Source organism: Pongo abelii, chromosome 6, assembly GCF_028885655.2.
Source record: "Pongo abelii isolate AG06213 chromosome 6, NHGRI_mPonAbe1-v2.0_pri, whole genome shotgun sequence".
NCBI classification, from domain to species: Eukaryota; Metazoa; Chordata; class Mammalia; order Primates; family Hominidae; genus Pongo; species Pongo abelii.
The window spans coordinates 1,082,180-1,098,722 of NC_071991.2; the positions used below are offsets into that span (position 1 = coordinate 1,082,180).

The following is a 16,543-nucleotide window of genomic DNA, read 5'->3' on the forward strand; positions in this document are numbered from 1 at the left end:
TTCCCCTCGTGGTGCTCACGCCACACCCCGGCATGGAGGCCGGAACCCAGGTGTCAGTCCTGGCTCTGACCATGACCTTGGACAAACCACCCCTCAGACCTAGAGCCCTCATGCACATCCCCGTGGTCACTGCCACCCGGCAGGGAGCAGGACAGCTCCGGGAGTCTGTGACTGTCCCCGGGACATCAGTCTGAGAAACAGCGCTGAGTTGGACGCTGCCTGGTGTGGACACTGGCCCTCCACTGTCACGCAAACTCGGCTTTGCAAAATCAGTTCTCAGTGAAAGAAATAACGTACACAGTGGTCCAAGACACAGTGCCTTGCTTGCTTAGGTCAGCAAGCTACAGAAGACCAGGCCCCTGCCTGCATCGCCGATGCCTGCTTGTCCGCCTCCCCTTCCGCAGTCTTCCCCCCAACGCTTAGCTGCCTTCACCTGAACCAAAAACTTTTAGTCTATGACGAAAGTTTTACTAGTCTGCAACATAGCTCGTTTTGTCTGTTCTTATCAGCCTACCCAGCTACTTAGGTCATAAGTCAAATACCTGAAAAGCCCCTGAGCTAACTAGGATTGCAACGCATTGTGGGCTGCAACAAAGTGCAGCAGGACAACCCTAAAAAACACCTACAGCCCCTGCCCGACAACCAATAGGTGATGTCCAGGAAGACTGTGACCCCAGAGTACTCAGCCTGTGAGGAACCGGGGGAGGGGCCTGCACACTGGGGGATAAATGGCTTGTTGTGACCGTGCTGGGTGTGCCTGCCCACCAGACACCCGATCTTGCAAGACCGTCATTAAAAGTCTCACGTTCAGGCCGGGCGCAGTGGCTCATGCCTGTAATCCCAGCACTTTGGGAGGCCGAGGCGGGCGGATCACCTGAGGTCGGGAGTTTGAGACCAGCCTTACCACATGGAGAAACCCTGTCTCTACTAAAAATACAAAATTAGCTGGGTGTGGTGGCACATGCCTGTAATCCCAGCTACGCAGGAGGCTGAGGCATGAAAATCGCTTGAACGTGGGAGGCAGAGGTTGCGGTGAGCCAAGATCACGCCACTGCACTCCAGCATGGGCGACAGAGTGAAACTCCGTCTCAAAAAACAAAAAAATAAATAAATAAAAGTCTCACGTTCGCTCTTCTCCGGGTCTCTGAGTCCATTTTTTGGGTTTGGACAGGTGAGTTTGTTTCTCACATCAGCACAGGGGAGAGCCCAACAGGGGAGAGCCCAGTCCCCAGGTGCAGTTCCCTGCACACGTGCGCACACGCACACACGTGCGCACACGGGCGCATGCACGCATGCACACACACATGCACGCACATATGCACACAATGCGTGCACACGGACACACGCACACACATGCATGCACGTATGCACACAACGTGCACATGGACACATGGACACGCACACGCGCGCACATGGACACGCATGCACGTGCGCACACATGCACACACATGAACACGCACACACGCGCACACGCACGCACATATGCACACAATGCGTGCACACAGACACGCACACACGTGCACTCACATACACATATGCACACAGCGCGCACAGACACGCACACACACGCATGCACACATGCACACAATGCATGCACACATGCACACACATGCACGCACACATGTACACAACGCATGCACACGGACACACACATGCACACATGCGCACACACGGGCACGCGCACATGCACACGTGCACACATGCATGCACCTACACAACGTGTGCACAGGGACACACGCACACACATGCACACACGCAAACGCACGCACATGGACACACATGCACACGCACACACGCGGGCACACACGTGCACACACATGCATGCACATACACGCGTGCACACGGACACACGCACACACGGACACACATGCACAAGTACAGACACGCACGCACATACGTGCACACACGTACGCACACACACGCACATGCGCGCACACGAACACATGCACGCACACACATGCACACACACGCACACACATGCACACGCGCACAAACGGGCACACACACGCACACACAAGCACGCACATACGCACACGATGTGCACACTGACACGCACACGTGGGCACATGCACACACATGCACACACGTGCACACGCACACACGCATGCACACACATGTACATGCAGCCCCGTGGCAGTGCCACCGGAGCCAGCCTCATGGAGTAGCCCCCTCCAGGGTAACAGGAGCCATGGGGGGGGCCATGAGACTGGATTCCACTTGCAGAGGCCCCACACGCAGCTGTTCTAGGCAAAGCCACACTGACATTTCTGGTATCAAACTTAAGTCAATCTTTTAATGACCCTCCCGCACGTCAGCAGCAGATCAGGTGCAATGGCAATAAAAGCAAGTGAGAAACAGCTGTACAACAACATAGGCTTAAAAATTCTTTTTGAAAGAAACTTTAATAAACGAGGCGCTGGTGAGTGGTGAAACCGGAAGCCGCTGTGGCCCCGGGGGCTGTGGCACTAGCATTGGTAGTCTCAGGTGCGCTGAGAGGACCAGAGCTCCTTGGAGAAAAGCTGATGTGAGGTGGGCCTGGGTACCGGTGGGGGCAGCTTGGGGGCTCCCACTGGCCACACAATACATTAAATTAAAAACCACAAAAACTGATGAGTCCACAGCGACACTCCAAAAAGCAGGCGGGAGAGAGAGGAAAGGGGAGAGGGAGAAGTGCCACTGTGAGTCTTCATAGAAGCAACTGTTTCCACAGCCCCTGGGCAGGACAGGTTCAGGAGACGCAAAGGCACCGGGTGGGAGCGGTCAGGAGGGCACCGTCGCCACAGGACGCATTGCCAGGGAAGTCCTGTGATGCACGCCCACCTCAGTCAAGTGACCACATTCGGTGTCACCAGCATGGGACAAGCTCGCATGGCATGCCTGCAGGCGACACCACGTACAATAGGCAGCCTTGCCTCTGTGGGACTCGCCCACCTGAGTGGAACCAGCCTAGGACACCTTAGAAGGAGGGCTTCGGCACCCAAGACTGGACCCCCAGGCCCAGGCCGCACGGCCGCAGCACAGGCTCTGCGCCTGCCTGGTCAGTGCACGTGGGGAAGCTGCAGGACAGAGCCAAGCAGCTCCGGGCAAGCGGCACCCAACAGTCACCCAGCCACACAGGGGAAGAGCGGGGAGGGGCCCAGCGCTCAGGATGGAAGAGCCCTGCGCAAGGCATCCATAGACACCTTAGACTCTGGCCTAAGTGGGGATCAAAGATGGCCTTCCGATTCCCAGACCCTCCCATGCACACCGAGTGCCCCCACCTCCCCATGGTCCCGGAGCCATAAGCATCCTGGCTGCCCACAATCAGCACACACTGACCCCCCCACGGTGCCTTTGCTGCCCTTCTTCTCTCGCCACCCCCCATCTGCAGCCCGCGTGCTGAGGAGGGCACAGAAAAGGTCCAAAGCACGCACGACTGCAGCGAAGCTCATGAATGCCCTTGCACACACGCAGTGGGGCAGACACGGGTCGGCCCTGCCAGGCCCTGCACGCTCACAGAACCACGACTGCTCCTCGGATTTCCAGGGTCAAATGGGGTCCAGTCAAGGAAGGGCTGTGCGTTCTGCTTGTGCGTTTAGGCATACGATTAAACACATTTCAAAATTAGATATGATCATCGCATCTGAGACACAGAGCTTTCCAGAACGGTCTGCGGGCTGAGGTTACTGCTTCCCTAAACGTCTGAGGGGCAACACCAGTGCCAGCAGCCAGGCCTGCAGCCCTCCTTGTAGAAAGGCTTTAATTATGGAGTCAATTTCTTTTCTTTCCTTTTTTTTTTTTTTTTGAGATGGAGTCTCGCTCCATCGTGCCCAGGCTAGAGTGCAGTGGCGCGATCTCGGCTCACTGCAACCTCTGTCCCCTGGGTGCAGGTGATTCTCCTGCCTCAGCCTCCCAAGTAGCTAGGATTACAGGCATGCGCCACCACGCCTGGCTAATTTTTGTATTTTTAGTAGAGATGGGGTTTCACCATGTTGGCCAGGCTGGTCTTGAACTCCTGGCCTCAAGTGAGCCACCGCGCCCGGCCTGGAGTTAATTTCTTTAACCGTTACAGGACTGACGGAGCCTTCAAGTTCTTCTTGGGTCGGTATGGTAATCTGTATCTTAAAACAACGTGCCCAGTATTGGCAGAAAGTTGTTACAACGTTCCCTTACTGTCATTCTGTTGTCTCTAGAAGGATCTGAAAATGTCCTAGGCCCACCGACCAAAACCAGGTCCTGAAAACCAGGACTGGCAACACGAGAGGAAGGCGCTCCTCTGGCCTGTTCTCACCCACTCTGCGGCTTCACGCACAGCAACACCCTACACCCTCCTTTGGTGTGAATTTCAAAATACATACAATGACCGGAGGCCAGCGGAAGGGAAGGGCAGAGAGCTTTCAAGCAACACTGCCCTCCCTCCTCACCTCCTCACCTCACCTCCTCACCGCATTCCACTCCCGTTTCGGAGACACGTGGCCGGCAGCTACTCCCCGCGCAGGCAGCTCCTCCGGCGCCCCAGCTGAGCTCCCGCCGCCCCTCAGGTTCTGCTCCCACCCCCTAATCCCGCTGGAATCTGCCACAGCATCAACCTGCTGCTCCTCAACATCGTAGAGCTTTCTTACTTTCTCACAACTCCTTGAGACACTTTTTTTACTGTGGTTTCCCTCCCCGGCCCATATTTGGTTCTCACGAAAACAGAAGCTCCGTGGAGAAAGGGAAGAAAGTCCTTGAAAGTCGCCTGTTCAAGGGCGCCACTGCCCTGATGCCCCCCGACCCCGCACCCCGCTGCCGTCACGCCCCCGACCCCGCTGCCGTCACACCCCCCGACCCCGCTGCCGTCACGCCCCCGCACCCCGCTGCCGTCACGCCCCCGAACCCGCACCCCGCCACCGTGACGCCCCACCCCCGACCCCGTACCCCGCTGCCGTGACGCCCCCCCACGACCCTGCACCCCGCTGCCGTGACGCCCCCGACCCCGCACCCCGCTGCCGTGACGCCCCCGACCCCGCACCCCGCTGCCGTGACGCCCGCCCCGACCCCGCACCCCGCTGCCGTGACACCCCCCGACCCCTCATCCCGCTGCCATCACGCCCCCGACCCCCGCACCCTTCTCCGTGTCCCACAGCACAGGACCTGGCAGCGAGCGTCTGGCGCCTTCCTCCCTCCCCTGCAGGGACCGGCCAGGCCCCTCCAACAGGTGCTTTCTAAACTGCAATTTCCTCATCTACAAAAGGACAATCACAACAACGGAACCCAGGGGACAGGACTGCATCAACTACAACCAGGCGGCACGTAAGGCAGCACACGGCCCTCGGCAAATCAGAGGCGCTCAGTGACCACAGCCACCATGACAGTCAGCAGGGCGGGGCGGGAGGCAAGGAAGCTGCGCTGGGAGACTTGGAGACACCCCAAAAAACGCCTTCCTCAGAAACGCTGCTGCGCAAGAACCGGCAAATCCCTAAGGCGTCTGTGTCCGATGGCCCCGGCCCCATGCTCTGAGGCCCCACAGGTGTCCAAGGCCAGGAGGGGCGCCGAGGAGATGAAGAAGAAACAGCACAGCAGCTGGGGAGGCGAGGCCGGCGCCCGGGATGTCACGCAGCCTGCCGAGCAGCCGCTCGAGGGACCCGCCCATGTGTCATCAGCTCTGGCCTTCCTCCTCTCGCGGATCAGACAGCAGAGGGCAAGGTGGGCAGGAGCCAGGGTGGGTGCAGGGCTGAGCGCAGGGCAGACGTCCCTCCAGCCTGGTGGCTGCCCCGTGGGGTGAGCGGGAGGACGTGTGAGCTGGGGGGCTCCTCCTCGCCACTGCAGATGTGCGGGCCACGGGAGGGCGCAGAATGGACCAAGGACCGAAAGGTCTGTGCAGGGGCCCTGCAGCATCCCAGGAGCAGCCTTGCCGCCGCCTCCGTCCAACACACCCCGTCCTCTGGCCTCACTGAATTCTCCTGAGGACCAAACATGGGAGGGGTGTGGTTCCTAGGCCATCTGAGCAATGACAAGCTGGACGGGTGGTTAGAAACAGCCATTTTAGGCCGGGGGTGGTGGCTCATGCCTGTAATCCCAGCACTTAGGAAGGCCAAGGTGGGCGGATCACAAGGTAGGAGATTGAGACCAGCCTCATCAATATGGTAAAATCCTGTCTCTACTAAAAATACAAAAATTAGCCAGTGAAAAATACAAAAATTACAGACAGGCGCCTGTAATCCCAGCTACTGGGGAGGCTGAGGCAGGAGAATCGCTTGAACTGGGGAGGCAGAGGTTGCAGTGAGCCGAGATCGCACCACTGCCCTCCAACCTGGGTGACACAGCTAGATTCTGTCTCAAAAAAAAAAAAAAAAAAAGGAAAAGAAACAACCGTTTTAGGGCTCTGGAAGCTGACCGAGGCCGCACAACAAATCGGGTCACTTTTTTTTTCTTTTTTTGAGACAGAGTTGGAGTCTTGCTCTGTCACCCAGGCTGGAATGCAGTGGTGCGATCTCGGCTCACTGCAAGCTCCGCCTCCCGGGTTCATGCCATTGTCCGGCCTCAGCTTCCCAAGTAGCTGGAACTACAGGTGCCTGCCACCACGCCCAGCTAATTTTTTGTATTTTTAGTAGAGACGGGGTTTCACCGTGGTCTCGATCTCCTGACCTCGTGATCCACCCACCTCAGCCTCCCAAAGTTCTGGGATTACAGGCGTGAGCCAGCGCGCCCAGCCCGGGTCACATTTATTTAAAAAAAAAAACAACAAACCCTCCTGATCTCAGGTAGGAACAGCGGAGTCTGAGTCACCAAAGCCCGGGGCTGCCACTCTCCAGGGCGCCCCACTCCCAGCTCCAGCGGCTGAGTCCACCAAGCCAGGACAGGCCCAAGGATCAGAGGGCGAGGTGATTCACAGTGAAGCTCGGAAAGACCCATCCATGCCCAGCGCCTTGTCAAAAACCACAGGGGTCTTGGTGACAAGCAATTGAGGGAGGCCAACGTGGCCGAACCAGGGCTGCAAAATCAGCTGGACTAAGCGTCAGACCTGCTAGAAGGGTAAGAGGATGAGTGCAGCGTGGTATACGCCAGGGAGGAGCAGGCCAGGGAGGAGCATCGCCAGGGAGGAGCACCACCAGGGAGAAGCAGGCCAGGGAGGAGCACCGCCAAGGAGGAGCAGGCCAGGGAGGAGCACCGCCAGATAGGCTGCAAGGAGCACCCTTTCCTGAGCCTGCGTGCTGCTCCGCAGGAGGCTGGGGAGCACCTCCCTCCCAGGCATAGGCTCTGGGGAGGAGTTCCCGTGTGGCACCGGTGGTTTCCCATGGATGTGCCGTGCTGGTTTTCGGAGCCTGCAGGCAGGCTGGGCACTGTGTAAAGAGGCCCGAGAGGGTTCCCCTAACACAGGCAAGCATCATGCACAGGGCACACGCACCGGGGAGGGATGTAAGAAAGGTCTACGCTTTCAGTTTCCAACAGGGCTGGCCCTGGGAAAAGCCGCAGAGGGAAGCTGGCTCCGAATTAATGTCCAAGATCTTTTCCTCCACTTGGCAGGGCTCTCTCCCTTCAGGGACCAGTGGACTTAGCCAGGACTCTTCCCAGCCCAGCGCCACAGCCTTCCCGGGAAAGCCGGGGGAGGAAAGCATGGGGACGTGCATGCCTTGCCCAGCTGGGGAGAGGACCTGCCTTCTAGCCACACTTCCTGCACAGCCCACGCCCAACCCCTGGGTGACGCTCCTGGCACAGCTTACAGGGTGGTCAGCGAGGGGCCGGCCCCTGCTCTGCAGCCAAGACTCAGGTTACCCGATGTCCAGTCCGGAGCTCTTGCTGTCCTGGGTACCCTGTTGTTGCGGGCAGAGGGCCGAGACCCCCGGTCTGGGCCAGACGCCAATGCTGGCTCTTAGCTCGAGACTGTACGAGAGGGTCCAAGGAAGGCGCTCTTGGGCTTACACAGGTCTGAGCGCTTTTCCCTGGTATTCTTGGGGGCTTTCAGGTCCTATTTTTATTTATTTTTATTTTTTTGAGATGGAGTCTCACTCTGTTGCTCAGGCTGAAGTGCAATGATGCCATCTCAGCTCACTGCAAGCTCCGCCTCCCGGGTTCACGCCATTCTCCTGCCTCAGCCTCCCAAGTAGCTGGGACTACAGGCGCCCACCACCAAGCCCCGCTAATTTTTTGTATTTTTAGCAGAGACGGGGTTTCACCGTGTTAGCCAGGATGGTCTCGATCTCCTGACCTTGTGATCCGCCCGCCTCGGCCTCCCAGAGTGCTGGGATTACAGGCGTGAGCCACCGCGCCCGGCCTCAGGTCCTATTTGAAGTTGCTCTGGCCCTCCCAGAGTGCTGGGATTACAGGCGTGAGCCACCGTGCCCGGCCTCAGGTCCTATTTGAAGTTGCTCTGTCAGGGCTGCTTTTTGAATGTGCAAGCCCTCAGGTGCCCCGTGCACAGGCACACACCACCTTTTCCCTCTGCAGTACTAAGCTGGCTGCCTCCTACCAGGGCTAGTTTGAATTTTCCTAGGCCACAGGGGCAAGCCAGATGCTGCTTACGTGCAGTGAGTGTGGTGTGAGCGGCTTCAGACCAGATTCCTGTCTTCCTTACACAACTCTACGTTTTCTGTGCCTGTTTTCAGTGAGCACAGAACAACTGAAGGAGGCGTGGGACAGACACAAGGGCGGGCCTCGGTGCCACGGCTGGCCTTGGGCAGAGGGAAATGCTTTGTGCATTTTCTCTGGGAAGCAGCAGCCCCAGCACGGCCTCGGCGTCCTCTGCCGCCACCTGCTCCCTGACCGCTGGGCGTGTGTGCGGGGAGACGGAAGCAACTTCACAGTGGTGGGAAGTTTATCTTCTAAAACGAAAGCTTCTCTATACTACAGATTGGCCCCATTAAATAAAAAAAATACGGTGTATTTTTACAGCGTTTGGGATTGGAAATGACTGAGATTGACGGTGGCTCTAGTCCTGTCTCCTGAAGATGGAGCTGGACGAGGTCTGTGGATGGTCAGAAAACACGTCAGGGTTTTGGCTCAGCTGCCAGATATGCAGCTATGGTGGGATTTCTGCGGCAGGGCAAGGAGGTGGAGACGGTTCACGTGGCAGAGCACAGCGGGCGCTCCATAGTGGGCACGCCTGGAGAGCGTATATTTTCACAGGGCCCAAAACCCGAATGGAGGATTCTTTCCACCAGCTGCTGGGGGTGGGGTGCTCAGGCACATCAGTTTTTCCACCCAGAAGACGAAGGCTTGGGAAGGGGGCCCCGTGAGACCTGGGGTTAAACCTTCCACAGCAAGCAGGGGCCCCAGCCAGGCTCTGCACAAGGCAGGCGCTGCGCTCAGGTGGGAGTCCTGTGAGATGCTCCTGCACCCCACACTCCCGTGACCACAGGCGAGGCCTAACGCCCCCCACACCAGGTTCATCTCGTCTCCTCAAACTCCCAGCAAGATGCTCATGACGGGGCCCAAATGCGCTCCCGGGGGGTTGGCTAGTCTGCAGGCTCACAGGCTGGCCCAGTGAAAACCTGGGCTTCGCCGCCTTACAACTATGCAGAACTCACAGCCAGGCCATGTGCCCACCTGCCCACTGGGACCCCGGGACAGTGCCTGCTCCAGACAGAGGCTGGGAGCTCCGTGAGGGGCACATGGAGTGAAGCGGAGCCTGCGGCTCACCTGTTTGGCTCTGGCTGGCCAGGTGCCCCCTCAAGCCCCAGCTCAGCCTTCCCCCAAACACTCAGCTCCATCCCCCACCCCAGCAGGTCAGGGCTCTGTCAAGACTGCTGGTGAATGGCCGGCTGAGGAGGCAGGGAGGCCTGTGGAGAGGGAGGGCCAGGGCACAAAGGTGGCTACGGGAGGAGCAGGAAGCCAGCAGCCACAAACAAACCTCCCAAGCCACTTGAAGCTGACATCTGCAGGCCACAGGGACAGACCTGAGGCTGGGGAGGGGCAGCCACAGACCTTCACGGCCATCCTGGGTCCCCAGGCAGGCAACGCCCGATTGCTCGTCTGCTGTCCACCTCCCTGTGGGGACACCTCAAATCACACGAGAGAATTGTGACCTCAAAAGCTCATGCTGCACAGAAACAGTGACGTGTGAACCATCCTGGGATGGTCTGAAAAACAAGCACACAGGCCTGGAAAAGCAGTTCAGAAGCCACTCAACTGTCTACCCTGGGGAGACGGTTTCGTGAGCTACCACCACAGCCTATAACTACTTATCCATTAAAAATGATAATAAAACCCAGGAAGAGGCCGGGAAAACATTCAATAAACCAGCGTGCTAAGCGAATCCGCACAACCCCCCTCCCTGCCTAATGTAGACGTGTGACGGGAAGTGGCAGGGGCAGCAGCTCCTCTGAGGGGCCCTGTGGCAGGCAGGCCCTGGCGGGGGCTGGGAGAGCTCAGGGGCAGGAGTGACTCCCAGATGCCCTCCAGGGGGTCTATAGCCCTGCAGGAGTCACCAGCCCTCACCACTGGAGTCCCCGGCCTCCCAGCTCTGGGGAAGCAGCCTTGGAGGAGTGGGGCCCATGCTTTCTAGAACCTCTCTGAAGGGCTGTTTAAGCAGCAAGGGCCAATGTTACTGTCAAGAACACACAATTCTCAAGGTCCCGGCTTTGGGGAGTTCCCCTAGGCCCCGAGCCTGACCTTGGCAGCCCCTCTGCGTGGCTCAGGAACAAATCCCACAAGCCCCTGGCTCTTGGCTGGAAACCCGCCACCAGAACAGACTGTGAAGGGCCAACCCCTCCTCCCAGGGAATTCCGGGGCTCAGGAGGACCCTTCGCTTTCCCTGGGGTTAGAAGGACAGGTTCTGGCGGAAACGCAAAACGGAGTGGCCACTTTGGCGGCTTCGTATGAAGCTAAATGTGCACTCACTGTGAGAACCAGCGATGCCCAATCCTAGCGATCCACCCAAAATAAAATTACGCTCATATGAAACCCTGTACGTGAACATTTAAAGCAGCTTTATAATAGACACAATCTGGAAAGAACTCAAATGTCGCTCCCACGGTGGCGGGACACAGACCGCGGCACAGCCCCCCATGCTCAGTGGCGAGCAGTCACGGCCACTTGGTGTGCACGATGTGACGCACAATCTCAAGTGCAGGAGGCACGGGGATAGCCAGGCTCAGAGGCTGCACACGCACAGGTGCCACCCGCGTGACGGTCCGGGGAGTCTGATCACGGGAGCAGAGTGCAGCCGCACGGCCGCCAGGTTGGGTGGAGGGAGGGGCTGACCACCCAGGGACAGGCAGAGGAGTCTGGAACAGAACGGTTTGTGCGCTGCCTGCGAGCACAGTGCTTCCACGACTAGATGCCTCTGCGGTGAAAGCCAAAAGGAGTATTTTACTGCACACAAATTCTCAGAAATGATCATCTGAAAACTACAGGTTCTCGGCTAAGGCACCCAGGCTCAGACTGCGGTCACATCGTTAAGCAGCTGGGTACCAGCGGCAATGACCTCATCCCTCTGACTCCGTGACCTCAGCTGCAGAGGGTCACGGCGAATTATATACACAGTGCCGCGCACATGGGAAGCTCTCGGTGAGAGGGTGGGCTGAGAGCCGCTTGGCCTGGGCCCTGTACCTCGTCCCACTCTGCATGAAGTGCCTTTGCGGGTAAGGTCGGGGAGAAGGTGCCAGGATGTCAAGGCCCAGGGTGCAGGGGGCCCGGTGGGAAGAACAGGAGGGCCGGCCAAGCCGGAGCCAGCACGGCCCTGCATTTGTTACTCTGCCTCTTAGACTACACAGCGGCAGCAGTGGAGGAGAGGGGAGCACGCCCCCCACCCAGCAGCCCAGCAAGGCCGCAACCTGCAGCTCCCAAAGGGCTTGGTCCCTCCCAGCATGCCGTCATCCAGGGCCACCAGGGCCAGGGACTGTGCCGGGCAGTGCCGCTGGGAGACGGCCACCAGACTGACCTCGCCAGGCCAGGACTTGAGAGGGCTTCGGGGATAACTGTGAGGACCCCCCTCTCCTAAGACCCCCAGTCAGGGGGCCATGAAAGGTGGCAAAAGGGGAGCCTGTCTGGGGCCACTCAGAATTCTTCCCTTTCCTTGTAGAGCCCGAGCCCGCAGAAGAACCAGAACAAAACCTAAGTACAAACACGGCGGGCTCGAGCGGGGCTTGGCACACCACAGGGGTGGCGGCAAGGGGGCAGCCTGGACTGGAGCCAGAAAGCCTGTGCTGGCATCTGCCACGCAGACGGGGAAGCTGAGACCCAGGGCTCAGGTCACGCTTACGTCGTTCGGTAGCCGGATACCAGAATCTCATCCCATAGACAGCACACAGGCTGTGGAGCCGGAGCCAGTTGAGGAAGCTGGGAGCCCTGACTCAGACAAGGGGCAGCCTGGGGGAGGGACAGGGAGGCCTCTCGAAGCCATGGCTTTCTTCTACCTGCACAGCGGCCCCTCCTGTCCGCGAGAAAAGCCCAGTAATAAGGAGAAAGCAGGCAGCAGCCTTCACCTCAGCTCCAGACTGCATTCTCGGGGCCAAGTTCAGGTGTGTGCCTGTCCCCCCTCCCACCAGGTGGCCGGGCCTGGCTATGACCGCACGGGAGAGCAGGGCGGACCCCACGAACAGGGACAGCACCTGAGGGCGACATCCACAAACGCCGCCCCGCAGGAGCACGCACTCCCACACGAAGCACCTGCAGCTGACAGCCGCCGGAAGGGGACATCTGGACAGCCTCACGCAGCTTTCAGACCTGCGGTCCATGTTGAAAGGATCTTGTTTCCAATTTGCCTTAATTAAACAAACATTCCAAACCACTTCCTCTCAGTCTGACCATTGTTCTTCATTCCATGGCACTCAGAGTCCTGGGAACCACTCATCACCATCAGGTGCAGGTGGACATCCCCTCACGGTGAGGCCAGAGCACTCCTGCCCAGTGTGTGGCTCCGCAGCGCCCTGCGTGCATGGAGGGTGAGAGAGGGTGGCGGGGGCGAGGTGCTTGTGAGGCCCGAGGGCACTGCGTGCATGGGACTCTACAGCACACTCTTCATGGGCCGTTGGTCTGAGTTACCCAGAGCAGGGGATGATCCATCCCCACTTAAAAACAAAGTGAATGGGGTTAAACAGATGCCGTGAGTGGCTGGGATGGGCTCACAGGAGGAGGGGCCAGCATGGGCCACGCACCACACTCTCACCCAAGACCCAAAGCCGGCCAGGCCACCGATGGGCAGAGATGCCTGCAGCTTCCAGAATAGTGGGCTTCATGGGGTGGGCATTCCAAAGCATATCACAGCCCCTGGGGTGGCCCTGGGGGGCAGGGCATGTGGTGCATGATCCTGGTCCTGTGTCCAGCTCCTGCCACTGCCCCATCTTGTAATCATCTGGACACAGAGAATGCAGAGAACAGGCAGTGTTCCATGTTCCCACCAAGGGGAAGATCCAGCGCCCGCAGAGAACTAAGGAAGCAACGGGGAGTGTGGTGCTACTGAAGAGAGGATGCGTCATTTGCATTTATCCAAAGAAAGGGTTCATGAGGTCTTACGTTCAAACAGATAAAATCAGACTGGGGTGGGGTGGGAGAAGCCTCCCCGAGGCTCCTTGAGAACTGCCTGGCAGTGACCGAGGTGGGGCTGGGACAAGGCCCAGGTGCTGGTCTCTCCTCGGACATTCCGCCACATGCTCCTGGGGGCGGAGGGTCCCCCGGGGGCAGAGCTAGGCCAGCACCACCCTGCCCATTCTTCTGTAAACTGCCCCTGGCACGACGCTCCCAGAGAACCCAAGGATGCGCCCAGAATGCTCCCAGCAACCACTGAGGGGGCCCTGCTGGGAGACCCGCAAAACTGCCAATGCCTTGTAGGCCAGCAGCCGCACGCGCCTTCAGTGCTGGAGTCACGCCGAGGGGCTGACGGGCTGGATGGTCTCTGAGCGCAGCAAATTCCGTCTTGTGAGGGAAAGTGATAGAAAATGAGAGTGTGGGCCGGGCGCGGTGGCTCACGCCTGTAGTCCCAGCACTTTGGGAGCCTGAGGCGGGCGGATCACGAGGTCAGGAGATGGAGAGATGGAGACCATCCTGGCTAACACGGTGAAACCCCGTCTCTACTAAAAAAAAAAATACAAAAAATTAGCTGGGCATGGTGGCGGGCACCTGTAGTCCCAGCTACTCGGGAGGCTGAGGCAGGAGAACGGTGTGAACCCGGGACGGGGAGGTGGAGCTTGCAGTGAGTGGAGATCGCACCACTGCACTCCAGCCTGGGCAACAGAGTGAGACTCTATCTCAAAAAAAAAGAAGACGAGAGGGTGGAGGCGCGGACGACGGGAGCACCTGAGCTTCTGCGCTCAGCGTGCTGTGGTCAGCTGTGGTCTGCACACACCCACAGTAACTGGGCCCTCCCGCTGCGGACACCAAACAGGGACAGGACGGCGGCAGCAACGCGCCCACGTCCACCAGTGCCAGGCGACACAGCAGAAAACCAGGATGCCCTGCCCCTCACCACACTGTTTCCGGGCTCGGCAGGCACACACCCTGAATGAAAGGCTCCAACCTGGCGCGGAGCCACAGCCTCCGTGCTTCTGAAGGAACAAGAGAGACGAAGTCACCATGGGCCGCACCACGTCCTGACGGCAGCTAACCCCCCAGGCCAGAATGGATCAGATGGAAGACATGGTAGGTCTGTCCGAGGGGAGGTCACAGGATGTCCCGAAAGTCAGGATGTGGCACGGAACGCAGAAATCAGAGCAGAGTTCCAACCCCGCCTGCCACCGGTGCAGCGAGACCCGCACACACCACACGCAGCCTCCTTGGGACCTGGGCTCTTTCTATAAAGGGGCTGCTGGTGCATGTCTACTTAATGCTCCAGGCCTGTGAGGATCGGATGCCCGAGGGTGCTCCTGCATGTCATTCGGAGATAGGAGACGCCAGCGATGCCCTCCCGGGGGCGTGGGAAGGGGCTCTCGGCCTCCCTTGACTCTGGATCATCGGAGAATGTGTCCGCCTGGCATGTGAGACACGGTGCACTTCTCCGAACCTCGAGCTGTCTTCCAGCATGTATCAGCTCTAAAATTCCTTCTGCACACAGCTTGATGTCTCCCCTGTAAGGTGGATCCAGCGCGTGATACTGTGAGCACCTCCAACCAACTGCTCCCTCCCTTGTGCCCATGGGGGAGAAGCGAATGAGCCAGGACTGGGCTAATCTCAGGCAGTGCCACCTCACCCTTGCCCCTGGTGGACCGCTCCCCTTGAAAAGGAGCAGCAGGCGGTGGGAAGGGAAGCCTCACTCTGCCCAGCAGAGACAAGGGGTGTGTGGGACGTCTCACAGAACCGTGTAGACCCACGCACCCCCACTGTACAGATGGGCACTGAGGCTCAGGAAGCTTAGAGATGTTGCCGGGTATCACACAGCACGTGGGGTGAGGAAGTGGAACCCGGGCTGGAGCCGGCAACACTGAAGACCAGGGTTGTTTGGATGGCGACACGCAACTCCCTGAGGGTTCTGCTCCTGCAGAATCAGGGGGACCCATGCTGCTGCCTACCATGGAGGGCACGGGAGAGGACTGGGGATGGGACAGGCAGCAGGAAGGGGTCGCTCAGTCAATCAGTGCTGGCAGAGTGAGGGGCGCGCGAAGGCACTGCAGGCTCTGCGTCTGGGGCCTCTCAGCACAAGGACTGGGCTTTGCACGCGAGGACTGAAGGGTCAAAGGTGAAGGCCAAGGTTTCCTACATGGCATTAACTCGGGAGGGCTCCTGAAGCTGGAGACGCACTGCCTTACTTTGTGCGTGTTTTTCTCTATGCATTATCCGGTATTTGGCTGTGTGTGCGTTTAACTCAATAAGCAATGATCAGATGAAATTCCCCTTGAAGTTCTTTCCTTTTATTCTATCCTGGGGGTGAACAGAAAAATAAGTTCACTTCTTAAAAATTCATAATGACATCAGATCCAACAAGGAAATCAGTGCCTGAAGAGATGACTATTGACCCAGGACGCCTCTGGTGTACGGGCCGAGACCATGTGCTCAGAGTCAGCCGGCCCCTCCCAGATCTGCTCCTGGCCAGCTGTGAGGCAGCGGTGACACCACCTCCCCGCAGTCAGTCTCTGCATCCATGAGACGGGGAGAACGATAGCCCTGCCTCACAGGCTCTGAAGGAGAGTGACCTAAGATCAAGCACGCAGAGCACCAGGCACAGCGCCCAGCACCCAGGATGCATGTGTACCATGTCACATTCTACATTGAAGGAGGCTGAGACAGGAGGATCTCTTGAGCCCGGGAGTTCAAGACCAGCCTCGGCAATACAGTGAGACCTTATCTCTATAAAAAAAATAAAAAAAAAAAACGTTAGTGGCTCGCATCTGCAGTCCCAGCTACTCAGCTTCCAGGGTGGGAGGATGGCTTGAGCCTGGGAAGTGGAGGCTGCAGTGAGCTGAGATCAGGCCACTGCACACTGGCCTGGGCAACAGAGCAAAATCTTGTCTCAAAAAAAAAAAAAAAAAAAAATTTAAAAATTGGCGAAAGGTCTCTATGCCTTACAAATAGTCCACGAGATTCCTCCCATCCCGTCACACATGCAAGTATTAAGTAGGTCTTGGGGACTGAAGTTCCTGCAGTCTGGGCCCTGTCTCTTACATCAGTAGTTGTACGGTACAAGTTACTTACCCGCCCAGTTCTTACAGGAGAA

The 16,543-nt window shown here is 58.4% G+C and overlaps 1 protein-coding gene across 4 annotated transcripts in view; it reads right to left on the reverse strand.

Annotated features, from left to right (window-relative positions):
- Positions 1 to 16,543, reverse strand: part of C6H7orf50 (chromosome 6 C7orf50 homolog) — a 140,017-nt gene that overhangs the window by 69,124 nt on the left and 54,350 nt on the right. The gene's annotated exons all lie outside the window — the stretch shown is intronic.